Source organism: Mauremys reevesii, linkage group 2 (genome assembly GCF_016161935.1).
Source record: "Mauremys reevesii isolate NIE-2019 linkage group 2, ASM1616193v1, whole genome shotgun sequence".
NCBI lineage: Eukaryota > Metazoa > Chordata > Testudines > Geoemydidae > Mauremys > Mauremys reevesii.
Window position 1 is genome coordinate 167853932 of NC_052624.1, and position 26644 is coordinate 167880575.

A 26644-nucleotide genomic window follows, 5' to 3' on the forward strand; every position below is an offset into this window, starting at 1 on the left:
TAAGTGATACTGGACCAAATCCGGCACCCCATACTGAGGCAAAACTCCTATTGATTTCCGTGGGTGTATTGCCTGAGTTAGGGACCTAACCCCCACGGTCCCTAACTCAGGCAATACACCCATAGCATGACTGTGTGCAGAAAATGCATCTCTCTTCATATCGTTTTTTGACATTTTGTTCCTTTAGGCCAATATTTTCAAACTTGTGTTTCTACAGTTAGATACTTAAATCCATATATGAGCACCTAAATAAAAGTCTGATTTTCAATTATGCTTCCATTGAAGCTCTGAGGACTGAGAAAATCAGGCCACTTTTATTTGAGTACCTAACTTCAGAAACACAAGGTTAATAATGCCGTTCTTAATGTTTTGTTGTGTTATGTTGGGTTGTAAAACACATTTGCTGTGCTGTTTTTCAAAAAGCACCTTTTACTCCACCTCCTTATGACTATGAGACAACACAGACTGCAAGCAAACATTACAGACTGGGCTGAATCCTGCAATCCCCATTGTAGACTCTCACTGATTTCAATGGGAATTTTGTCAGTGTCGGCAGTTCAAGATCAAGCCTTATAAAAATTCGTCAAGGACAAAGTTCAACATACAACAATAAAACTATAGGAAAGAATAGAGGAAATTTGGGGAAAAAAGTATTGAGAAAATGCAAGTCACATAAAAGTTTTTAATGTTAAACTTCAGTGGTGCTCTTTCTACAGTCTTGATCCTACTTCCATTACACCAATGGGTGCAGAAACATATCCTGGATCAACCCACCCCAGGTTTAGAAGATGCTCAGCCCAATTTATTACAAAAACTATTGTTAGGAACCCAATAGAGAGAGCTCTTGGTGCCTGGCATGAAAGTAGATGAGAGGGATGCACTAACACAATGCAAAAGCCCTGACTAATGGCTCAAGAAAAGGAATGTCAGCACAAAACGTTCAGCATGAAATAGTTTTTGTTATTGAGACGATTATAACAACAAGATGAACCCAACCTTCTGGTTTCTGTACTATATATTACAAGTAGCTACTTTATGGGTGACTTTTTATTGCGCTTTTGCCTTGTCAAACATCCTGATTAGGCTTATTTCCGAAGCCTGTTTGAACAGCCTGTCACTATTTGTTTAAGTTTCAAACCTGTTTTAAATAAACACATGCCCATTTTATGTATTAAAACAACAGAAGAGGGGGGCCTGCCCCCTGTTCCTAGTGAAAACTGCTTTTAATGCCAAGAGAACTCTAAACTGTATACAGAATGTTCCATAAGTTAGGTCTCTTTCTATGTATATGTACATTAGTACTTGAACTTTCGTAATCTAAATTGATCTGAATAAAGTGAGTGTCTGTATTAAAAAAAAACCCCACACATGACGACACAAACTGTTTGAAGTCCTCTGAGAAATATTCTCCCTAGGTTAAAATGCTTTGCACCTACACAGAGGCTCAGAGCCTGGATCCTGTCTACAAAGCTACATGCTTACTGAAAAGGCTTGTAGAATTTGAGAGAATGGTAACTCTTGTGGGTTTTCATTTTCAATGGAACTTCACAGAAAGTTATGCCCCAGTATAGAATTCTCTAGGACAGTTCAAAAACCCTAAAGAAAAAAATTCCTTCTCTATGAAACTCTATAGGTTTTTTAAAATAATTTCTATAGACCCCTACTACACTCCTATTATAACAAAACCCACCCTTTTACTTTAATCTGTTTAAATTATGTTGGACTTTTCCATAAGGGAAGGGGGTGGTGAAGGAGGGATGGAATCCTCATGTACCTGCTACATTCTCTTCTACAGTAGGAAAAGGACTGGCTGGTGGATCTATGGAGCTGTGTATACATCACTACCAAACTGCCCAAGCTGCATGGAAGTCTTGGCCATGATGTTCTGCTCTACTATACACACCCACAGGAGTTGGAGAGAGGATCTACCCTGCCCCACCCCCCAATAACCAGCCATCGCTAGTTAGCCACTCAATCATTACTGAAAGGTAATATCGCTGCAAATTTATAAAGGCTCAGTATAATTGCTACATAATCTGCCTCTCTTGTACAGTTCAGGCTGGGCCCACCTTCTTTAGGTTTTTTAGGTTGTGTAGAACTAAGTATTTCCCATATGCTGAGCCCAGTGATGCATTAACAATGTGAGTTTTCTTCATTGAAAATATAAAGGGAAAAACCAGCTTAAGTGCCACACTCTGCATTTATTAGTAAGGGGGTGGTGGGCAGAGCAAACATGAGGAAGTAAAGACTTCCTTTTTCTACCTGAATCAAACAGCTGGTGAGGAAGTGACTTTATTTCCCTTGTTATCATTGGTTGACAGGATATCCTCTTGAGCCACATTGTATTGAATGAAGTGCCTATGAGACTTCCATTTCACTGAACGGGAATTGCCTTGTAGCTATTTTATGCTGCCCTTTCTGTGACTCCAAAATAAACAAACAAACAAACACTAATTCTAGGCTTTTGAAGAAACTTTCATGACACAGCTTTACAGAGAATGACATAATTGCTGATGCTGAGAGTGAGTGGATGAATGACTCTTCACTTCTCCCTTGCCTTGATATGAAAAGCCTAAATTTTCATAAATCTCTAGCTTTAGGAGAAGGATTGAGAATTGACTAAATCAGCCACTGACTTGTAAAATAAAACCTCATTTAAATGTCATCCTGCAAGTAACAAGACTGCTCCTGGAACATGAAAAAACAGACAAACGTCGTGCTGTTTTTCTGAAGAGTTAATTGATTTTTTTATGTAAATACAGACTGAGGACGTATGCAAATAAGAGCAGCTCTGATCTACAGTACGTTGTGCCTGGTTTTGGTGTTTTACGGTCCTGACATTTACAGAGGCCAATAGCTTTATCCTTGGAGTGCTGAAATGTTAGCAGCCCAGCAGGGTCTGCTTTTCAAATCTTCCTGCAAAAAAAAATCTGTGTTGAGCACCAGCAGAGAAGCATCAGGGGTTGGGCTTGGTTCATTATGTTCATCATTGTGATGATAGGGTTTTTACACCCTACATCTCACATCTGGGCAACCCACTGTGCAATACATCAAAGCACTGCGTTATTTTCCAATCTCCAATATTCCAGTAGTGGAACTGGACTGGATTTGACTCTCTCTCTCATGTTTCCCAAAAGGTTAACCTGAGGCCTACCACTAGTGTAGTGTTTCCTCCAACAAACTGTAAGACTAACACTTTGTCCAAATGGGTTGAAAAGTATCTCTCACAATAGTGGCCTTCCTAAACTGTTCCTTATTTGTATCATGTGTTAGTGCAAATAGCTGCCTTAACAATCCCACAATCTCAGGGGCAAATCGTACAGTTCTTATTCAGGCAACACTTCCATTTAAGTCAATGGAAATATTGCCAGAATAAAGACTGCAAAATATGGCCCACAGATTGCAAGATCTATGAAACCGTTTTGATTTGTGCATGCCAGCCCCTGTAAGTGGTGCATACACTTAAAGCGCTATATTAATAATAATGATAGTAAGTAAGTATTGTAATAAGCTTGAGTGTTGTTGTTTTCTCTTCTGGAGGCTGAGCCTATCAGAAAAGGGCTATTTCACCCACTATTCTGAAAGACTGGTAAATAAACGTTGGTTATGGAGAGTGATTAATTCAGTCTGGTTAACCACATGATTAGTAAGGTAGTGTTAAGTCAACTTGCATGGAAATCTACACAATGTTCAGTCTAGGCTGCATGCTTGTTAAACCAAGTCAGCCTATGAAATGTTTAAGCAACAAGGCTTAGTGTTTTCAGCGAAGTTACGCATGATCCTGCAATTTCCCCCCCAAAACCCCAGACCTAGTGGAGGCTGCCTTGTTTTGCTTTCATTCCTGGAAAATGAGATACTTCTGGCACTAGGATACCAGCTGGAATATCATTGCATCAGCATTACCCAATCAGTGGTATCTGGTGATGTGACACCTCTTCTCAGGGAGCAGTATTAAATGATGGAAAAGATTAGGGTAATCACTGGATTTAGGGAGTACACTGAGTGGGTAAAACTACAGACCTACAAACAATAGTGGTGCTGCTTGTGTCTACCCCCTAACAGTGAGCTCTACAGTTCAGCTCAGTTTGAGGAGTAGATTTATTGGAAAATGATCAGTGGGGAAGGGGTGGAGGGGGGAGGGGCGCCTGAGCTCTGTATGTCCAAGCATTTCACTTCCACAAAGATTAATTCAGTTTTAGGCTCATCTTCCTGTTCTAGCCAAACTAGGTTATAAAATTAGTTTTGAGGAATTTAAATTGGGTGTAGCATGATAGTCTAGGCAAATACATGTGTCAACATTTTTCTATTGTTCCAGCTGCGAGGAAGGACTAAGCTCCATGTAACTGCTAACTGAAATTTCACATTACATAAATTAAGTAAAATCTTATATTGGTACCAGTATACGTTTTATGGTTCGAAGCTGGGTAAAATCTTGTTACGGGACGAATCAAACTGACGTGTGACTGTGCCTTCACTTATGATAGTTATAAGAAACACTTAAAGGCGCCCGACTCAAAACAAGACCTAATAGAATCTGCCCAGAAACTAGCACCATGTGGGTGGGGGGGTTCCAGAGGTAATGTGGCCAGCTGTGGGTGAGAGAGGGGAGAACACACAGAAACTCAGAACAGATAAGAACTGAGAGAGAGGCAAAGGCAAAAATGAATAAAGCCAAGCAGTAGCCTGTGAGCACAGTGTGACCCTGGGAAAGGCTAGAGAGAGAGCTTTTGGGTTTATTGGCTTAAAGAGGCTTGGGGCTGTAAAATAAGAAACCTCTCCTTGTTGTTGGTTCCTCCTGTGTTCGGCAAAGCAGGACTTTGTGTATATTTCTTGAAAGTAAACAAGATTGCATCAAAGAGACTACCAGACTCCATCGATTTCTACTTCCAACCGGAACATCCCTAGGACCTTGAAATGTCAGGTTGAAAAGTGCCATACCTTTCAAAGTGGATAAGTTAGATGCCTTATGGGTCATTACATTCTCAACTCTTTAAAAATCACTTTACAAATAGAAATAAAAGTGACAAAAGGCGTTTGAAAAAGTCAGCCTGGGCCCATATTTCAAACTTGAGTACATAAGGGTCCAACCCTTTGAACACTTTACTATTGGGAGTGGTCCCATCAGAGTTTACCGAGGTGAGGCCTAAACGAGGCAGTGGTGCTGGAATGAGGGGTGCTGCGGCACCCCCGGCTTGAAGTAGTAATTACAAACACCAAATACATGGTTTCCATCAGTACCCCCCCACACACACTATAACAAAATTGTTCCAGCACCCCTGAAATTAGGGTACTTAATTCTGTACTTAAGCACTGAAATGCTGTTCTCATGGTAGATGCCTGCCTGTCAGTTTGAAAACTGGGCTCCCCCGAGCGCTGTAGTAATAACCACAAATATTAGCACCTGCCCCTTACATTCCCTGTGTGTGTTCCAGCTGCCAGTGCCTATTAAAAACTGCTGCAAAAGAGTTAATTCATGTAAGTGTGAGAAATGGGAACCGAAAGTAGCTGCTTGTTACATGTTCAAAGTAGCTTGGTCTCAACTATTGTCATCAACACACTGCATCCAAGGTGGAGGGCCTGGTGTTTTATTACAGCTGTTCAGTTAGACTGGATCATAGGTTTGATCCTTGCTTGTTTTAATCAGCAGGTGCTGACTGAGGTTTAAAAAAAAAATACACACAAGGAACATTAGTTTCCTAAAAGGAACTTGCTCAGAGTGATCTCAGCACTAGCCAAAGCAGCATATCAGCATGAAGAGGGCGAAATGGAACTAGTTTGAGCAGGCTGCATCATCAGCTGAGCACCACGAGGGTCCAGTCATGCATTCTCTCTAGCTTTTGCTTTTTAACACCTTAGGAAAATATGTGCTCCTTCTTGTTTAAACTAGACATTAAGTTTTGATGCAAACGCCTTTGGCTTGACTGACCTGCCCTCCCCCTTGAGCAATAGCTATCCAGGACTGGATTTGAACTCACAGGGTTCTAGTCCAGCGCCTATTGTATTCTCTGTGTTATTGCAGCACATGATGTTAAAAAGTTCACACAGTGCCACGGGCACCTTCTTCAGACATGCCACAAATTCTTCACATGGCCTACAGCAGACTTTCTTAAAAAAATAATCTTGTGATTGTCAAGTGACTTACAGAAAGAACTCACACTTGTAATAAAAAGGCTGCAACAAGAGTAAGAATGCTTGAGCCAAATAAACAGCCCAGAAGACTTTATTGGACAAGTACACCACCTCCACCACCACCTTGGAAAAATGATAGGAACTTGTGCATGTGTGTTTTTTGGCAACCACATTTTTACTGATAAAAGCCAAGCCGTTTTAGTATACTTGGAAAAACTTGATATAAAGAAAAGGAGCAGCAGATTCTATGTAGTGGCCTGCACAGAATCTGCTGTAATGAAGAAGAGACTTTGCAAACTGATGCCTTCATTCTTCCCATTATTGCACGCTGAGTAGTCATGACAAGAGAGCTTACATTACTCTACCATGCTTCCTCAACATGGTGTCAGCACTTCTTCTGTTTCCTGTATCTCTTGCCTTAACATATGCTATATGAAGAGACTGACTTGTGAGGAGGCAAGGGAAAGGAATTGCCAAAAACCAAAGCCCTGCTGCCGCTCCTTTTCCTTATATCAAGTCTTTCCAAGCAATAAGGGGAAATGAGATGGGGAGGTTTCCTCAGCTGCAGCTGGTTGGAAGGTAGATTGTCTTTGTCCTAGTGCCTCCCCTCTGCTCCCAGCTCCTGTTCTTTTCATAATATAAATGACTCACACAACTGGAGGAGCCAGGAGATAAACAAAGGGAGACTCAGCTGGCTCATGCACCTGCACAGCAGGGTGAAGAAAAATCATGATAGTCCTGTGAAATTAGGCACATGGGAGGGTAGTACTTAAAACAGATTTAATGGGACAAATGAAAATGTCTTCCTGCCACAATGAACCAAATTCTGCTGGTATTCACTTCATCCTAAAGTGTCCCCCAGATTCCATACAGTGTCACACACCCAGTCCACCCTACTGACTTCACTGGGGTTGCATGAGGGTTAATAAGATGAACTTTGGCAGATACAACTACATTCCTTTTGTTCACTCAGTTAAGCCCTTGTTAAATCTTAGCAGGTAGGAGCTAGCAGGGCCAATATGAAAATCCAGGGCAAGGTCAGTGTGTAAGAATATGATTAATATACAGATTGAGAGACTGCATTTTGTTATTCAAATCAGCTCCTTCAAAGTTCATTTGCATAGATAGTTGTAATCCATTAACTATGACAGTTAGGCTTGTTCAAGTACCACAGCACAGAAACTAAAAATGAAGACTTAAAATAAAACAAAAAACAAGAGGCACCAAAGTGAAAATAGCTGAACCTCCCTCAAAATAGACAGCTCCTGCTGGGACGTTTGAGAGAGTAACACTTTTCTTATCATATATGTATTTTTATTTTTCTGTACAAAAAAAGTCTGCTAGTGATAGAAGCAAAGGCAGAAGGTCCATGTTTTAAAAGATATTCCTATACTGCAATTAAAAACCCACCGGTGGCCTATGCCAGCTGACTCAGGCTCCAGGGGCTTGGGCTAAGGGGCTGTTTAACTGCAGTGTTGCCATTCGGGCTGGAGCCCAGGCTCTAGGACACTGTGAGGTGGGATGGTCCCAGGATCCCGAACATCTACACAGCAATTAAAGAGCCTGTTAGACTGAGCCCTGTGAGCCAGAGTGACCTGGCATGGGCTAGCTGCAGGTTTTTATCTGCAGTGTTGATATACCTGTAGTCACAAAACTGAACTGATGTTAAAAGTGAATAAGAACAAAAAATTGTATCTTTATTTTCAAAATCAAACAATTTAACTAAATGTTAAGCACTGATCTCTGAGTATTAATTTATATCACACTCTTCCTAGCAGGCTAAATAATTCACACTGCAAATGAACTGCACCTTGAGAACCAATAAGTTTCCTAACACACTGACTATACCATAAACTTAGGATATGATTTTATAGGTAGCTGAGCACCTGGAGCTCCTGCTAACGTTATGAATGCCCAGTCTCTCTTGCAAATCAGACCCCAGTACAAGTCCTGTAAGTCCCAACATTTTTCATGCAGTTCTACCAGTTTACCAGACATAAACATTGCTAGGGTGTACACAGCTGATCACGTGGTGACGTGCTGCCTATTGCAATTTATCAATGGCTCATGCAGGGTGCACAGAATCTTTCTAGACTGAGCCATTAGGTAGAGTGTGAGCTTAGCGTGCAAGCCCTTTGTGGCAGGGACCAGGTCTTTGTTCTGTAATCATATAGTACCTAGCACTATGGGGGTCTCGACCAGGGCTTCTAGGCACAATCACAATACAAATAATAAATAGTAATAATGAGTCCCAGGAACAAAGTACCACTGAATCCTGAGGTACCACTGTTGGCAAACTGTACACGCAGGTCTTTGGGAACAGCTGAAGTAAAGCACAGCCACAGCACACTGAATTCCTATTGTTAGTCACAATAGAAACTAAAAGGAACGTTATTTAGTTAACCATTTCTTTTTGCAATCTTGGATGCTATTCAGCCCTTTTGAAGCTCAGGCCTTAGCAGTCGTATTTCCCTTTGTCTTCCATTGGAGTTGTGGCTGTCCAGCACCTCTCACAAACCAGGCCCTAGGTGTATAATTTCTGAAAATAATAGATCAGATTCAAGTTCACGGAGTGCTTAAACCTGTCACAGTGATCTTGAGTTCACAGCACTAGGAAGGAGAGGGCCATGAGCCCAACAGGAAAATGCTTAATTTATTTATTTGTCTGGCTTTTACTACAATGAATAGGAAAGTCACACAAAATTTCAGATAATCAAAAGGAGAGTAGGACACAAAAACAGGAACACCAACCATGACAGCAGTAAAAATTAAATACAATTCAATATAAATCAAAATTGTGCTGGAAGGCGTTACTCTATTTCTGAAGTTAATATTAGTTCAAAAATTGAGAACTATCAACCAAAATTGGCATGAGATAAGTGTATTGTTGAGCAAGTAAAGTGTACTGTAGCACAAGTAAAATCTTCTGTCTACCTAGGAAGCTAGGTCAGTGCTAACAGTTCCATCCAGATGACTCCTGCTGGCAGCCACCCTCTATGGCTGCCTCAGTTGAGAAGATGACCAAGGTCTCAATTCTCTCCTGCACTCAAACTCTGCCACACCCCCACTTTGCCCCATGCTCCTAAACCTTCCATCCCTAGTGTGCCTCTTCCCCCACCATCAGAGGTGGGCTGGCCCAGGAGCTGTCTCTGTTCATGTTATGCCCTTGGGTAGTTTGCCTCTGCGAAGAACATTGCTGGCTATTCACAGCTGTAACCCAATGAAGAAGTGACATAACCACCAATGATATGTCTAGGTTTTTATACCACACACATTGCTGTGGAATCTGAGCATGTAGTGATGGATGCAATTTAGTTAGACCTTTTGCATGCTGACAGTGGAAGTTGCAACCCAATATCCCGTTGCTCCTAAATGCAGCCAGCTGTTTGCGAGAAACCAGCTCTAGTGAAGCTGCCTCAAAAGTTCTCAAACGTAGCAGGCCTTCTGCTCAGTTATGTTCCCAGATAATGCAAGAACACAGAATGGGAAACTTGCCAAGCATCATGCGGAACCAAAACAGAAATTCAAAGTGCTGCTGGTATGAGAGCCAATGAAACACACCAGCCTGCTAAAATGCTACTGTAGCATTTCCAACAAGATTTTACTTTGAACTTGATTTTCTTTGTATCTGTCTGCATGGGGAATATGCCTACACATCAAGTAGAGTGTAGCTGCGGCAGCATGGTGGTGAAATGGGCCAGTCACCCTGAGTGCATACCCACTGGAGACATTAGGCATGTACGTGGGGTGGCTAGCTCCTTCCACCACTTGTGCCATGTGGATATGTCTTCTCAAGTGGGACTCTCACCCCTAAGTGCAAGTGTAGACATACCGTAAGAGGCTCATCCATCAGAGGCCAGGAGCATCACTGCTTCTTTAATTCATAGTAAATAAAAAAGTCACAAACAATTACAAATCGTTCCTTAGTTTCAAAAGTAGGAATCGGCCTTCAGATTTTGTGAATACTTAAGGCTTGATCCTGCTCTGATTGTCAGTAGGCACAGGATCATTCCCTGAAAGAGCAATTTTAAATGCCCCTTCTTCTGATTATCATATGAGTCAAGACAAGAAGACAGAGAGGGACTGGAGGTTGGGGGAGATTAAATTGTATTAAACATTATTCAAAAATATTCTATATTAAATTGGAGGTCTGATTTGTTTAAGGGAAGAGGAGACAAGAGAAGAGAAAAATGGAGGGCTTGTCTACACTAAAAATTTTGCTGCTTTAAATATCCCAGTATAGTTAAAGTGGCAACTCCTAGTGTGGGCCTGATTATACTGGTATATGAAGCAAAATAATCTATACTGATATAAGGCATCTTTATACCAGTATAAGTGTGTGCACGCTGGGGCTATGTCTGCACTACGGACCTTACAGCGGCACAGCTGTATTGCTACAGCTGCGCTGCTGTAAGGTCTCCTGTGTAGCCGCTCTATGCTGGTGGGAGAGAGCTCTCCTCCCAGCATAATTAAATCATCCCCACCAAACGGCCACAACTATGTGGCAGGAGAGCATCTCCCGCTGACATAGCGTTGTCCACACTGGCGCTTTTGTTGGTTGGGGAATTTTTTTTCACATCCCTGAGCAACAAAAGTTTTACCAACAAACAAAAGTCTTAGTGTAGACAAAGCCTAGGTCTTATACTAGTATAAATAATCTGTAAAAAAATCACACCCCTAAATGACCTAGTTATACCAATATAACTTTTCTGGTGCAGACCTGGACCTACTAAGCGAAGAGGAGGGGGCGATGGAGCAAGGGTGGAGGAATCGTTTGCAGGCTACCAATTTATTATAATTTGTTCTTTAAAAGATCTTAAATGAAAGCAGATAAAACAAAAACAAAGACCCTTTTCCTTTCCCCTACTACTTAATCCCATAACATTAAAGTTAGATTTGTTGATTTGTTTCTGGAAAGCAAACTGAACCAAGTCCGTGACTGCAACACTAAGTTAATTTGGTTATTTGAGAAACACTTTATTTTAAATGTTCCCCACAGAGTCTTTAGTATTTTTTTATATTTTGTTTCCCGAGTCTGTTTGACGTGAAAGGAGAGCATTTTTTACAAGCCACAGGATTGAAGGATCAGAGTAGTTAAGAGATGGAACAGACCTATTGGAGCGTTAACGTCATTCCTCTGAGAGTCCCCCAGATATTGGGGAGATAATAAAGATAAACTGAAAAAAAAAACCCACCTCTGCTGCACTGTTTCCATCTTGCCTGGCTCTTTTCTCCATACATTTTGGGACCATAATTTCATAATAAAAATGTGGGAGACTTTATTGTTCCCCCATGTCTGCTATGCCTCTTTCCTATATTTTCTCATTTCATTTTAGGCTTTATTCTCTCACTCAAATTCTCATTGCTTGCACCCTACTTTCTTTTTTGTATACTTTGTCTATATTTTGTGGGTTTTGTTCTTGTACATTTCTTTCAGATCTTTAACCTCCATTTCCCCCTGCTCTGACCTTCTCCCTCCCAGTGCTACCCTAGGAAATTTCTGCAAGGCACTACTTATGCCTTTCTTCTACTAATAAATTGGCTACTCCCAACCACAAAATGCAGCGAATATAGAAAAGGACAAAGACATGTTTAGCATCATATTTGCTTATCATTGTCAAACCCTAGTCCCAGTAGATTTCAACCATGACCAGCTGACACAATGCTGGACATAATGTATCTGTGCCAAATGCAAAGTTGTGAGTTGCATTGTGTTAATGAGACTCTTCAAGGTCATGTTTTAACATAAGATTTTATCGTGAAGTCAAGCCCCACATGTGGCTCTGTGAAGAAAGTATTAACTGATCTATAAAATGTGTAATGCACACTCAAAATACAAAGTCAAGGTTATTGGAGAAGCCAGAAGCATGGGGGGAAATTTGTGTTATATGTGCTTTCCTGATATAGTTTACATCCCCCATTGAAACTGCAATTGGGTTAAAACATTGATTTCAATACAGTTATATGAAATGCGGTGAAGCCAACACAAAACCATGACAGCAGAAATGGAAGGTATGGTCACCCTATCCATGTGGCTCAAATTTTAGCTAAGAGCATTTGTCTTGTTGCCTGAAGAGAGGTTTTTCCTTCCATTCTTCAGTCTCCTCAATGGTCAAAGAGATATTAGCAGCTGGGCTGCATGAGAAGTTCTCTGAAGGCTCTGAGACTGACATGGGGGAGATGTTCTTGAGCATATATTTGGCATCTTTCTCCTCACCTGTGCATCTGGCTGTCAGAAAATAAACTGTTCAACATTTTAAGAAGATTGCAGTTATCTTTCCACTCACCCTTTACACAAGAAAAAATCCCTCTCAAAAAAGTTTTGTTAAGCCTTTCCCACCAAACAGAAGCAGAAAGAATTCCCTGTTTGTAAAAAAAAAAAAAAAAAAAAAGAAATTAATACAGGACTGATCCTCTCTATTGAATTTCTTAGATTTGTGTCTTATCAATCTCTTTGGATACAAGTAAAATAATGTCACCTCATGTAGATAAAGAATCTAATATTTTGAACGCAGGAACTGCCATACTGGATCAGACCCATGATCCATCTAGTCATTATTACTCAGTGGCTCAGCTACTATCACTTCTTGAATTAACTTCTGTTTGTTAGTTAAGACAAAGTCAAGAATATCTACCCTATCCTCTTGTGTGCTCTAGAACTAGCTGTACCAAGATCCAATCATTTAAAGTGTCAAGAAATTATTTAAACTTTGTCCTGTTGTGCCATTTAACCAGTTTATATGTGGGTCCTACATTATCATTTTGTTCGAGTTTGCTGCCTCTTTGATTTCTCTCAATGTTGTGCACTCAGTTTCCTTTTCTTGATCTTGAGGTTGGTAGTATAGCCCTACTAATATATTTAGATTCTTATAGCTTGGGATTTGTATCTTTCTATTTGGCGATTCAATGCTATGGCCCTCTACACTCAGAATTTTTTCTCTCACTGGAGTCTATCTAATCTTTTAGTTACAGTGGTGGTACTCTACCTTTTTGGACTAGCCTGTCTTTCTTGTATAGGTGGAATTAGGCACTGCAGTATCCCATTGTTTTTTGTCATTCTACCACACTTCCATAATGTTTATTATATCAAGATCTTCATCCATTGCAAGGCATTCAAATTTATATATATTTTTATTTTTAAACTTCTCACATATATGTATAGATATTAATAGATGTTTATTATCCTTTAGATATTAATAGATGTTTATTATGGTTTATTGTTGTCTAGGTACCTGTTTTATTTAACTCTAATCTGACATGCTGCTGGTTTTATAGCATTTACCTCTGTTTTTATCCTGTCCCTGTTCTAGTTCAGTTGTAGTTTGCATCCTATCCTTGGTTGGATACACAGATATTGTTGTATTACCAAAGTCTTTAACAGATGTTTCTATCTGACTTTGTGCCTCTCCTTCCTGCTGGCTCCTGTCCCACTCTTAAACACTCCTCTAAAACCTTATTTGTTTTACATGGCAGCTGTTGGTTTCATTTTGATCCCCTCTTTATAGGGTCCCCCTTCCTCAAAATGTTTCCTGATGCCTAATAAACCAACACCCATCTTCTTTGCAGTTTTCTCTACCAAGCATTGAAACCCTGAAGGTCCCTCTGTTCACTGGATCTGCATGAGACACTGGACATATTTCACAGAAAGCTACCTCTGAGGCCTTGGACCTGTAAGCCTTCTACCTAGTAGTCAAAATTTAGCTTCCAGGACCTCTCTCCTAGATCTCTGGTACCAAGATGTAACATGAACACAGAGTCCTCTCCAGCTCTTTCAAAAAAGACTTGACTGTGAGCTGCTGGGGAAATCAGGCCACTTATTTAGGTGCCTAATTTTGTCATTAGGAGTGTTTGAAAATCTTGGGTGAAGTAATACATTACAAAATTACAGTATGGATGAGGACAGGGGAACCTAACTTTATGCTCCCATTTTTGAAAATTTTGGCCATATCACTTTCCAAAACTTGGGCTAAAATTTGCTTGGTTTTTGCTTAAATGTGACTTGTTTGTAAATTCTGAAGAAATCTATTCACTTAGAGTTGAATTTTCTACTATACTGAAGAATTTGAGGGAGTTCAGAGAAAAGCAACAAGAATGCCTTGGAGCATGGCAAAAACACTCTCGTATGAACAGAAATGGAAAACTCTGGGGCTGTTTATCTTAGAATAGAGCTGAATAAGAGGGGACATAAGTTGATAAAATAATTAATGATATTTAGGTTAAACAGGGAGAACTGAAGCTCTCTGTCTCATAACACAAGAAAAAAGGGACCTTTAATGAAATCAAAATGTGGCAAATTCAAAACTGATAAAAGGAAATATTTTTTCACACAACACATAATTAGGCTGAAGGATTCATTGACACAGGCTGCTGAGGTCAAGAATTTTGCAAGACTCAAAGAGTAGATTGGATGGTTATAGGGAAAACAAGAATATCCAGAGTTATAACAATTAATTGGAAAAAATATTGGAAGGTATATTAAACCTCATACTTCAGGGATTAAGCCAATGTCTAACTAGTTAGAATTAGGAGGTGACTGTGGGTGCAGATTACCTGATATCTGCCTACTATTCCTGTCTTGCACCTTCCTCTGAAGCATCTGGTGCTGACCATTGTCAGAGATAGACAATGTAAGTGTGTGTGCTCGCCACATGCATTGGTGCTGGAAGTTTTTCCTCGGAGGTATCTGTAGGGGACTGGCTCTGGAGTGGCACACATATGCACCGGTACAAGGAGTGCTGCCAACACCTTCCGTCCCTCAGTTCCTTCTTGACGGAACTCTGACAGAGGGGTAAGAAGGGTGGGTCATGGAATGGACATGAGCAATACATATTGAAGAACAACAGTTACGAAACGTTAGTAACCATTTTTTCTTCTTCGAGTGCTTGCTCATGTCCATTCCATTGTAGGTGACTGCCAAGCAGTAATTCCAGAGGCAGTTAGGAGTTCATGGACATGTTGATTGCAACACAGCTCTGCCAAATCCAGCATCATCCCAGGCTTGCTGGGTGATGAATCCATGAAGGTGTGTATCGACGACCACATCACGGCTCTGCAGATGTCCTGGATGGGGACATGAGCCAATGACACCTGAGCTCTCGTGGAGTGAGCAGTTACTATTGGTAGAGGCATCACCCATGCCAGTTCGTAGCAGGTACAGATGCAAGTGTTATCCATGATGAAAACTTCTGGAACAACACTGGGGGCCACTTCATTCTGTCAGCCACTGTAATGAAGAGTTGACTCAATCCACGGAAAGGCTTAGTACCCTCCAGGTAGAAAGCCAGGGCACACCTGACGTCTAGGCTGTGCAGACGCCTGTCCTTGTTAGCGTATGGCTTTGGACAGAACACTGGGAGGAAGAAGTCCTGGCTGACATGGAAGTGCGACACCACCTTTGGCAGGAAGGGAGGATGGGGATGCAGCTGAACTTTATCCTTGTAGAACACCACGTACAGGGGCTCCAAAGTAAGAGCTTGAATCTCGGAGACTCGCTTCACCAACATAATAGCTACAAGGAATGCTACAACAGGTGGGGGAGAACAAGAGGCTAGAGGGTCAAAAGGAGGACTAGTAAGCCTGGAAAGGACTAGATTGAGATCCCATTGGGGAACCAGATTCCGGACCAGGGGAAATAGCCTCTCGGGATCTTTGATCATCATCTTATTTGAGAATACTGACCTACCCTGGACGCACAGATGGAATGCTGATATGGTCGCCAAGTGCACATTGATCAATTAAAAGACAAGGCCCTGGCACTTTAAATGCAGGAGGTAGTATGGGATGGAGTGTAAGGAGGCACTGATAGGGGAGATATTCCACTCCGAAGCCCAGCAGGAGAAGCGCTTCCACTTCACGAGGTAGATATTGCTAGTGGAGGGCTTTCTGCTTTCCAGAGGAACCTGCTGGACCTGAGTGGAGCAGATCTACTCCTCGGGGCTCAGACATACAGCATCCATACTGTGAGGTGGAGAGAAGCGAGATTCGGATGCAGCAACCATCTGTGATCCTGAGAAAGCAGGTCTGGACGGTCAGGGAGAGTCCACGGGTCTGGCACTGCTACGTCCATGAGAGTGCCGAACCAATGCTGGTGAGACTGGATCAGGACAATCATGATGACTCACGCCTTGTCCTTCTTGATCTTGAAAAGAACCCTGCTGATCAGCAGAAAGTCATACATGAGACCCTCTGACCATGACAGAAGGAAGGCATCCAATAGTGAGCCGCCGTCGAGGCCTTGTAGCAAGCAGAATTGGTGGCATTTTCTGTTTTGTCTGGTGGCGAACAGGTCCTCTTGGGGAGCTCCCCACCTTTGGAAGAGTATCCGGGCAACCACTGAGTGCAGAGACCACTCATGGTGAGAGAAGAAGGACTTGCTGAGGTGATCCGCCAGTGTGTTCCGAACACCAGGGAGAGGGAGGCTTCTAGGTGGATAGCATGCTGAATGCAGAAGCCCCACAGGCAAAGGGTTTCCTGACACAGTACTGATGATCGGGCTCCCCTTGTCTGTTGATGTAGAACATGGAAGCCGTGTTGTCTGTCAGTACCTGCACAACTTGACCAGATAGAGGAGGATGGAACACCTTGCACGCCAGGCAGATGGCCCTGAGGTCTCTGATGTTATTGTGAGGCGACAGTTCCTCCTGCGACCATAGTCCTTGAGTTTTGAGGGCACTGAGGTGTGCTCCCCAGCCGAGGTCGGACACAGCCAACACCAGGGATATGGTGCGCTGTGGAGCCGCAAACAGAACCCCTTCCATCACAGGATTTGGATTGCACTACCACTGGAGGGAGCTGAGTCCCTGGGGTGGGATCATGAGGAGGCTGTCCAAGGGGTGTCAGGCTGCAGAATAGACCGATGACAACTACATTTGAAGGGGCCTCAGCTGCAGCCTAGGTGTACGCAGCCATGTGCCCTAGAAATCTAAGACAGACCTGGGCTGTGGTGAACAGGTATGCGGTGACTTGGGCAATCAGATCTGACATTGTCCTGAACCTGGCTTGTGGTATGAATGCTCTGGCTTGGGTAGAGTCGAGGACTGCTCCAATGAACTCTATCCTCCAAACAGGGGCCAATGTCAATTTTTGTTCATTTATCAACAGGACCAGGGCATGACAAGTGGCTCACAACACCTCGATACTGCGCTCCACCTGCCCTTTTAAGTGGTCCTTGATGAGCCAGTCGTCCAAATAGGAATAGATCTGCACTCCCCAATGCCTGAGCTAAGCTGCAAATACCGCCGTGCACATTGTAAAAACTCTTGGCGCTGTCGCTAGGCTAAACGGGAGCACTGCAAACAGGTAATGTGTCTGACCAACCAAAGACTGTAGAAATCTCCTGTGGCCGGGAAATATTGAGATGTGAAAGTAAGCATCTTTCAGGTCAAGGGCAACATACCAGTCTCCAGGATCCACGATGGGGATGATGGAGGCCAGGGAGACCATGCGGAACTTCAACTTCTTGAGATATTTGTTGAGGTCTTGCAGGTCTAGGATCAGGTGTAGGCCCCCTTTAGCCTTCAGAATGAGAAAGTACTGGGAGTAAAATCCTTTCCCTCTTCATTCCGTGGGAGCTTCCTCCACAGCCCCCAGCCACAGAAGGGCTTGCACCTCCTCGGCAAACAATTGCTCGTGAGAAGGGTCCCTGAAGAGGAATGGGAAAGAGGGTCGGGAAGGAGGAATAGAAAGAAATTGGAGGGTATACCCTGCTGCCACCGTATTGAGGACCCAATGGTCCATATTTATGGTGGCGCAAGTGGGGAGGAAACATGGAAAAACAAAGGGCAAGACAGATCCCGGTTGCAGGCTGGGAGGTCATCCTCGAGCATCCTCTCAAAATGATTGCCTGTTCTTGGGAGGGGCATGGCTCAAGTCCGAATAAGCCCCAGACGCAGGTTCTTGCGATTGCCTTATCCTTATCTAGTATGGCATTGAACTCCTGCTTAGCATCCTGTGGGAGTGAGTCAGCAAACTTGGCCGTGGACTGCCATATGTTAAAATGTTGCCTTCCGAGAAGGGCCTGGTGGTTTGCGCATGCAAAGCTGTAGGCTGAATGTAGAATAAATTTTCCTGCCTTACAGATCAAGTTGCTTCGCGTCTTCATTGTTGGTATTCGAGCTGGGTTGCCCCTGCCCGTCACACTCATTGGCAGCCACAACCACCAGTGACCCAGGTGTGTATATAAGTACTCAAACCCCTTTGCAGGAATGCGCTGCCCTTAGAAATAGGGGTGGGGTTGACGGGGTCTGCCATAGGGCTTTTACCATTTTAACTACCCCCATTGCACATGTAGAGCCATCTTTGCCGAGGCCGCTGCCGCCGAGACTTCGAATAGGGAGTCCGCGGGTTCGGACATGTCCTCTGCCTCCGATCCCAGGTTGGCCGCCACCCATTTAAGCAGCTCCTGGTAGGCACTGACATCATTATGAGGCACAGTCTGCGACAGGCCTGCTACTGCCTCATCAATGAGGAGGAGGGAGGTGAGCACAGGATGAAGGGTGGGTTCCACGTCCTCTGCCTGGGGAACCACATCCACCAGAGGAAGTGGCTGTTGGGCCCCTTGGACCAATGCGACATCTGAGCCCGGGGGCGGTCAAGACACTGAGGCTGAAGTATCAGAGGGGTAGCTGTGTTAGCCTGTATCCACAAAAACAACGAGGAGTCCGGCACCTTAAAGACTAAGGCTGAAGGTCTTTCTGCAGCCCCTGAGACTGAGCACTGGGCCTGAAGTCCTCCAGCCTGGGGAATTGCCCATGGGTTATAGATTTGCCAGGGCCCAAGCCACTGATCCTCTGGCCATATGCTTGCAGGTTGGCTCTGGGAAGAACCTGCTGGCTGTGCAGGTGACTGTTGGTCCCTGGGGGCCATCAACTCCTCGGTCTCAGAGCCTGAGGAGAAATGGTCTTTCTCTGGTGACCACGGCAGTGCCACCATAGGGTAGGCTTCCCCACTATGCCTGCCAATCTGGGGGCAGTATCAGGACCCTGCTGAGTCATGCCACATATCTGGTGAGTGGTGGCGGTGCTCACAGGCACAGTAATAATCCAGAGAATGATGCCACCTGCTTTGGGAACGGTCTGCAGACTCTGGTGACTGGGAGCGCAGGGATCGTCTAAGACACCCCGGTGACTGACGTCTAGGCTCCAGCGACTGGTGATGGTCCTGTGACCATCGTCAGGGCTGCAGTGATGTACATCAGGGTTCCAAGGCCATCGTTGAGGAACGGTGCCGGGACTCTGGAGAGTGCTCTGGTAAGAGGTGCCTAGGAACTAGGGAACGGGGGCTTTTGGATGACCACTGCCAGAGTTCCAGGGACTGGAGGCATGCCTCTGTGGCCTGGTACCGCAGATCTGGTGACTGACATGTGGATCCTGGAGATCAGTGCCTGGAGTTCAGCAATCGGTGCCGGGAACCCACAAGTGGCCGCGGGTCTGAGATTCGAGACGGGGCTCTGGAGATCATTGGCACGGTCCTGGTGAGTGGGCCAGAGTATGGTGCCATGGGGTGGACTTCTGCAGGGGTACCATTGAGGGCTTCTCCCTAGAAACAGATGGGTGGGAGGGGTCCTAAGGCCTCTCTTCCTGAGGAGTAGGTGGCATCAGGAGAGAGATGTCTTTTTCTGCTTGAAAGGCTTCTGGGGTGGATGGTACTGCGTACCTATACCACTCCCTGAGGTAGAAGGCAGGTCGCAGGGCAGACTAGACCCAATAGATGAGGCTGCCTCGTGGCTGCACTCCGATGATGGCGAGATGGTCCAACTTGGTCTAGGCTCCTCTTCTCCCTTATGCTTACCCTTACAAGACCCCGGGGAGCGCATTTTCCCAGCATGCTTTTTGTGCCTTTTGGCCGGAATCAGTGACAAGGATTGGCATTGAGAGGCAGTTGGTGCCGAGGGCACACTTTTTGTCGATGCCGAAGTACTCGGCATTCAGTCGGTATGTGCTGGCTCTGAGGCCAGTGCAAGAGCAGACTCCATGAGGAGTGCATGGAGCCTAATGTCTCTCTCCTTTCTGGTCCAAGGCTTGAATCCCTTGCAAATATGGCACTTTTTGCAAATGTGGGACTCATCCAGACACTTCAAACAACTAGGATGTGAATTGCTGATTGCCACGGGCTTCGCACAACAATCACATGGCTTGAAGCCCGGGGAGTGGGGCATGCCCCAACCCTGGGCTAAGTCCCTGGCGGGACCATGAATAACTAAAGTATACTAACACTATTAGGAACTGTTAACTGTCTCTAATTGCAACTATTTACACAAGAAAAGTTCAAAGAACCACTGAAAGAGAACCACTTGCTGAAACAAGGGGAACATTCCAGCACGACACTGGCAGTGAAGAAACTGAGGGAGGGAAAGGGCCCTTTATAGTGGTGCATACACGCGCCACTCCATAGGGTGCCAGAGCCGGTCCCATATGGACACCACTGAGGAAAAACTTCTGGCACCAATGCATGTGGCGAGCGCACACACCTACAACAGAATGGACATGAGCAAGCACTCGAAGAAGAAGTTGTATTTTTCAAGCTTTAAGGAAAAAGCTAGGCTCAGGTTACAGCTCAGGCTCTCAAACCTTGGGGGGCGGGGTGTCATGTTGGCTTAAGAGCCTGAGCTGCAGCCTCAGCTACAACATCCACACTGCTATTTTTAGCACGCTAGCTTGAGCCCTGCTGTGTGAGTCTATCTACTTCCCAGCTGCACCCCTCTTTTTTAAATATGTGCACACAGTTTGAAAATGGCATTTATGGAAGAGAAGAACATCCTGCACACAGAGGTGCCAGCTATAAATCTGTCACTGTTAATAGCTCTCAATCTCTCCCTCATGATCAGTTCTGCCTCCCAATCAACCCTCTCCATCCATTCAGTACTTTCACTCACCTCAGACCACTAACCCACCAGTCATTCAACTCTCACACCTTACCCACTACTTTCACTCTCAGTCGCTTGCCCGCCATTGTCACTTTATCAGCCTTGCTCTCATCAAACCATTTCTTTCAGACGCCCACTCCTCTTATCCGCCTCTCACACCTGATGCAGATAGGGACTTTAGTCAATGTTCACTCTGAGATTCTCGGGTCAGAAGATGCAAAGAGAGTGATGATGGGAATGGATTGGAAATCCTATTGTCAGAAGATGTGGCATGTGTTCCTGGTGTTACATGTTTCCGAGTTCCTGTGTGAGTTTGTGTCAAGTCCTTATGCCCAGATCCTCAAAGGTATTTAGAGACTTAATATCGCAGAGGATCTGGGCCTTATTTACAACAACCCTGGGGCTAGTCAAGTGGGATTTGTTAACCCTCCTCTCCCCCCCCCCCGTGACATTCTGTACCCCAATGCAATACCCTGGCACCTTCATATTTACCATGGTGATATGATTATGATATGTTTTATACAAAGTCTATCATGTAAGGTATCAATGGAAAAGTTATTATTTGCTGAATATGATTACCCCATTTGTCTGTACATATAATTTTTGTATCTAAAGTTACTAATATTGACTGTGTACCAGTATTTCAAATGCGTTTGTTCCCACAAAGTAGTTTACATCCATTTTAGCCAGCACATTGTGAATGAACCATTCAAGATAATGTCCCATTAAGAAACACAATAAAGCTTCTTCCAAGACCATCCCCACCCTTCCCTGTGAATGTTCTAGCCAGAATATAGGTAATGGCCCCTGCTATGACTCATCAAAGTATGCAAGGGCATGTGATCAGATCATGTGATACTGGTCTCCATCTTGTGCCTGTACTTTTCCACTGACGGTACTGGAGTCTTTGCTTGGAACAATGAAGTTCCCTCCGCATGGAAGAAACTATAAAAGGGGGAAGTGACATCATCAGTTGGCCTTACTCTCCCCATAACTCAACACCTGGAAACATCTCAGGAACAAAGACTAGACTGGGGAGGTGGTCCCAGGCTGAAGAGATTTCTAGCCTGTGTATGGAAGATTGGTGGACTGTACCATCAGGGTGAGACACTGCTTGATTCAAATCCTGTCTAGTGTATAGACCTGATAGCAATTTTGTTTTATTTCTTAGGTAACCAACTTTGATCTGTACACTATTACTTATAATCACTTAAAATCTAGCTTTCTTTAGTTAATAAATCTGTTTTATATTTTTTACCTAAGCCAGTGTTGTTTGAAGTGCAAAGGGCAATCTGCTTGGGACCAGGGGCTGATGCATTGTCCTCTCCACACTGAGGGAGGGGCAAACTGGGTAATAAACTTACAGTGGTCAGGCTTTTTACCAGGGAAAGATGGGACAGCTCTGGGGTCCTAGGCTGGGGATCTGGGCGGGAACTGGCTGAAACCTCTCTATTGTTGGTTCCTGGATGACTGGCAAAAGCATTCATGGACCTCAGCTGAGTGTGTCCCTGCCTGTAAATGTTTGTGTGAGTGCAGGACTGGGAGAGATCTGCAGCTTGTCACGGCATCACAGTGACAGAGGGTGACCCAGGCTGGTGAGACAGAGGGCTCAGCAGTACCCCAATTCCAGAATGCACCCTGGGGAAGTTCATCACACCCCTGCACAAGCAGGTTGAGATCCATCCATGTTCAGATCTGGGGAGAGTATTCTTCCTTCCACAGTCACTACAGAAATAGGTTGCTCACAGCAAATCAATTTTAGCTCGTCTTTTACTTTATCTAGCTTTATATTCCTGCACTTGGTTACTATAGAAAATAAAAGTCTGAGCCACATTTGTGTATCATCTTACTTCAGAATCTAAGAATACACAAAATAATGAGAAAAAATTGTCATTACTGTTCTCAAATATTCTTCAATCTCTTAGATATCTGGTGAATTCACTGGAATGTTACAGGACTGTTCTTGTGGCCTAGTCCTAAATGACTTATTTTATCCTTTCAAGCCATGTATGCACCATTTATTGACAGAACAATAGATGCCTGTCAACACCTGCCACCTTACAGAATGGCCTAGGGAGGATTATAGTCTGATTTAGACTATAAATCAGCTTTTGTACAGTACCCAAAACAGTTTTTCTGTAAACAAAACCTAGAGGCAAAATTAAAAAACACTAAATATTAGTGTAGTGGGAGGCAGACCAGACATCAAGAACATTAAAGAAATAAAATTCAGTTCCTAATGACTTTTTTTTGCCAGTTGGTGACTATCCACTAGAAATTATTTAACTAATCAGCAGAGTCCACTGGTCACTAGCTGGACTTTTGCTATATCCATCCTGTACGTTTGAGTCGATGGCCAGGGTCTTCATCAAGGGCCTGAGCTACAGTCCACTGATGCCAGTGGAAAATTCCTATTGTCTCAGTAGGCTTTGGGTCAGGCCCGTAAGGAGTCATTGCTGAAGAGGCCAGGCAAAGCATCCTCTCCAGCACAACTCTGAATGGGGCTTTATAGGCACATGGGGCTAGATTTACAAAAGAAGTTAAGTGCCTAATTTCCACTTTAGATATCTGAATTCCAGAATCAGGTCCCACTGGGATTCACAAAACCTCTGCTCAGCTGCCCCTGAGTCCTGCAGGTGCCTAAACACACTCACGCCTTAATTTTTGCAGTGAAAGTTCCCTAAGTTTCTGCCTCTGAGTATGTGCACTGTATCCTACACCAGGCATCTGGACACCTGGGCCCCAGTGAGATACACAAGCCAGGGGAAGAGCAGGTGTTCCGCCACCTAATGTGCATGCAGGCCCCAGTCTGGTGCTCATAGCTCACCTCCCAGATAGGGCCCCTCTAGGGACCTGGGTTCAAGTCCCTCCTTCACCTGAGCAGGAGAAAGGATTTGACAGGGCTCTGCCACGTCTCAGGTGAGTGCTCTAATCACTGGGCTATAGGATATTCTGAGGTGGGGCTCTATCAGCTTTCACTTTTTGAAGCTGTTCCACTGGCTTATTTAAAAAGTCATTGGCACAGGGGGACTGGATTCTGGGGCTCTCACCTCCTGTGTGCTCTACCCACCACCTTACAGCATCCTTCTCCTACTTGCGTTCATTCATTCTCTCTTTCCCCCTTCCTCCACCCAACAATTTTTCCTTTATGTAACCACAGTGGAACAGCTTCAACAGGAGAGAGTGAATGGGCATCTCCCATTGGCTAGATTAGGTGAGGAACTGTCTCGTGTGCTGGCCTTTTTGAATCCCATTCTGAGGTGACTATCTCCCCCCATTCATTGTATAGGGAGCCTAGGCACCCAACTTAGGCTTTGTGAATCACAGTGCTTTTCTAGATGCCATCACCATGCCTAATTTCTTTGCGAATCCAGCCCATGGGCAGTGGGTGTGCGATTCTGAGGACCAGTTGGCCAATAACACATGGATAGCAGGCTGCAACGCTGACCCTGGAGAGGGCTTTGCAGGCATTCTGTATAGTTCCTAGAGGATTCCTACCTTTTCAAAGCTTGTACCGTTCCCATGCATAAAACCAATTTACATGGGTTTTACATGGGACCCTGACTTGGCCCTAAACCATTAAAGAGCTGAGCTCATGTCTGGTAGAAGTTGCCCTTGTTAGATTATGCAATTCTTGTCTTTAATAAATACTTCCTAAAATCTTCAGTTTTTAATCAAATCACCCTACTGTACAGCAAAGAATGATCAACAACATTTTGTGTGTCCACACATTCCCTAGCCTGACAAAATGTTCACTGTATATTAAGAATCAATGTGGAGCCAGTACCCTCACAACATATATTAACTATACAATTCAATTAATGAACACAATTCATATTTCATTAGAACAGAAGCTATTTATGACCTCAAATGGACAACAATTTGATGGGGGCACTGCAGAATTTTAATTAGGGAAATAACAAAGAAAAACTGAATGGAGGGAGGGTGGAAGATCTGCCAGGCAGAATTGTTCCAAAGAATTTAAAACAAAAGATGTATTTGTTTTATTACGTCTTTCTCCTCCTTCCCCATTAGCAATGGTGTAGAGAACAAAACATTGTTGGCTTTCTTTGACTATGATTAACCATTTACAAGGAAGGCTCCCTCATCATTTATACTGTGTGCACCTGTAGGTACAGGGAGACTGATAAAATGAAACTCTGTGGGTACCCCGGTTACTTTTCACGCACACTAGTACAAATTAAGAACAACTCCACTGAAGGCAGTGGAGTTATGTCAGTTTAAAACCTGAGTAACTCAAAGGATAATCAGGCCCTATAATTATCAATAAGGTGGGATAACAAAAAGACACTTAAATGTAATATATTTGATCAAATACAGAATGCCACACATCTATACACAATCACTGACAGGGTTAAAGTAGAGATGAGCTGAGAGTGAACTACCAAACTTTTGTATGTTCGAATTTCCATCTTAAAAACAGATGTATTTTTACAGGTATGTTAAAAATTGGGTGGGAATGGAGTGCGGGAGCTGTTGTTAATTCGTTACCCAAACTACTGCTTGTTTCAGTTGCCATAGCTACAACATTTCTTTATGTGCTGCTTTGGGAAAGGGAGCAGTGTAGTTACAATGGGGCAAGTGATGCAGTCATGCCAGACTCCATAAGGTTACAGAGGCCCAATGAGATGGAATGGTGCTCCGGCATTTCACTTGGTGCCTGGGATCAGAATGCCACTCAACCCTCCCAAATCTGAGTGGAATTGAAACTTGTCACACAGGGATCACCACTCAGGTTTGGCCCAGCCACTCCTCTGTCATGGGGTGGGGGTGGCCGACCCAATCCTGAGTGGACCCCATGCACCAGGTTGTAATGCCACTCATCACGCTGTGTGAAAGTGGGAACAAGCGGAGCCACTGGACAGCTGGGTTCAGGAGGAGCCACCATAGGCAGGATGGGAGTAGAGCGCTGAGCTGGAAGTGCTCCAATGAGTGACCAGGAAGACCCGGGGTGGTGGCTGAAGGGCTGGGGGAAAGTTATTTGTGGGCTATGGGGTGAGCGCAGAATTCGGAAGGAGATCCCAGCCCTTACATATTCTTGCACCAGAGTTCTCTGGGGTCTTGTTACACCAATGAAAAGGAGGAGAAATAAGTAGTTTGCATACATCAACCTATCTTAACATCCATTGGCTAAGTGCCTACTTGCTAACTGGCTTTTTAATATCCATAGTTTCAATTGACCCAATGGGCATTTCAATGGTTTGACTCTACTCTCATCAAAATCCTACCAAACTCACTATTGCTGATTATATAAGGAACAACATCCTCTTGTCAGAAATTTGATTTTTTATTATTTACTTATATAACGCCAAAAGTGTTCCAGGCAAATTCTAGCCATGTAAGAGGAGAGATTCTGTTCCAAAGAAATTACGATATAAACAGACAACATAAGAATGGGAAGATTATACAATCTTTTTTTTCCTTTATCCTTTTATTCCTATTTACCATTATTTATTGTTTCATGCTTATTTTCTTTTTTAAGCCTTTTTTTTTGTTTTTAACCCTTGCTTTTTTCTTTTAATATAGCCCTTTTAAGCTTTAATACAAAATTAGTAACTAAAATCATACAAAGCTTCCCGGATTTTGCATTATAAACAATGTATTGTATAGGAAGGAACTGGGTATGTAGCA

At 43.7% G+C, this 26644-nt stretch overlaps 1 protein-coding gene and 1 long non-coding RNA gene across 7 annotated transcripts in view; one reads left to right on the forward strand and one right to left on the reverse strand.

The window, feature by feature from the left end:
• The window catches only part of LOC120398467, a 41555-nt gene extending 37570 nt beyond the window's left edge, over nt 1-3985 (forward strand). For all 4 annotated transcript variants that reach the window (XR_005594455.1, XR_005594457.1, XR_005594456.1 and 1 more), the window contains 2 exons: nt 1796-1988; nt 2322-3985. This is a non-coding gene — a long non-coding RNA (uncharacterized LOC120398467). The remainder of the gene's footprint in view (nt 1-1795; nt 1989-2321) is intronic.
• BCL2 (BCL2 apoptosis regulator) overlaps nt 1-26644 on the reverse strand; it is a 128189-nt gene that overhangs the window by 6774 nt on the left and 94771 nt on the right. The window lies entirely within an intron of this gene.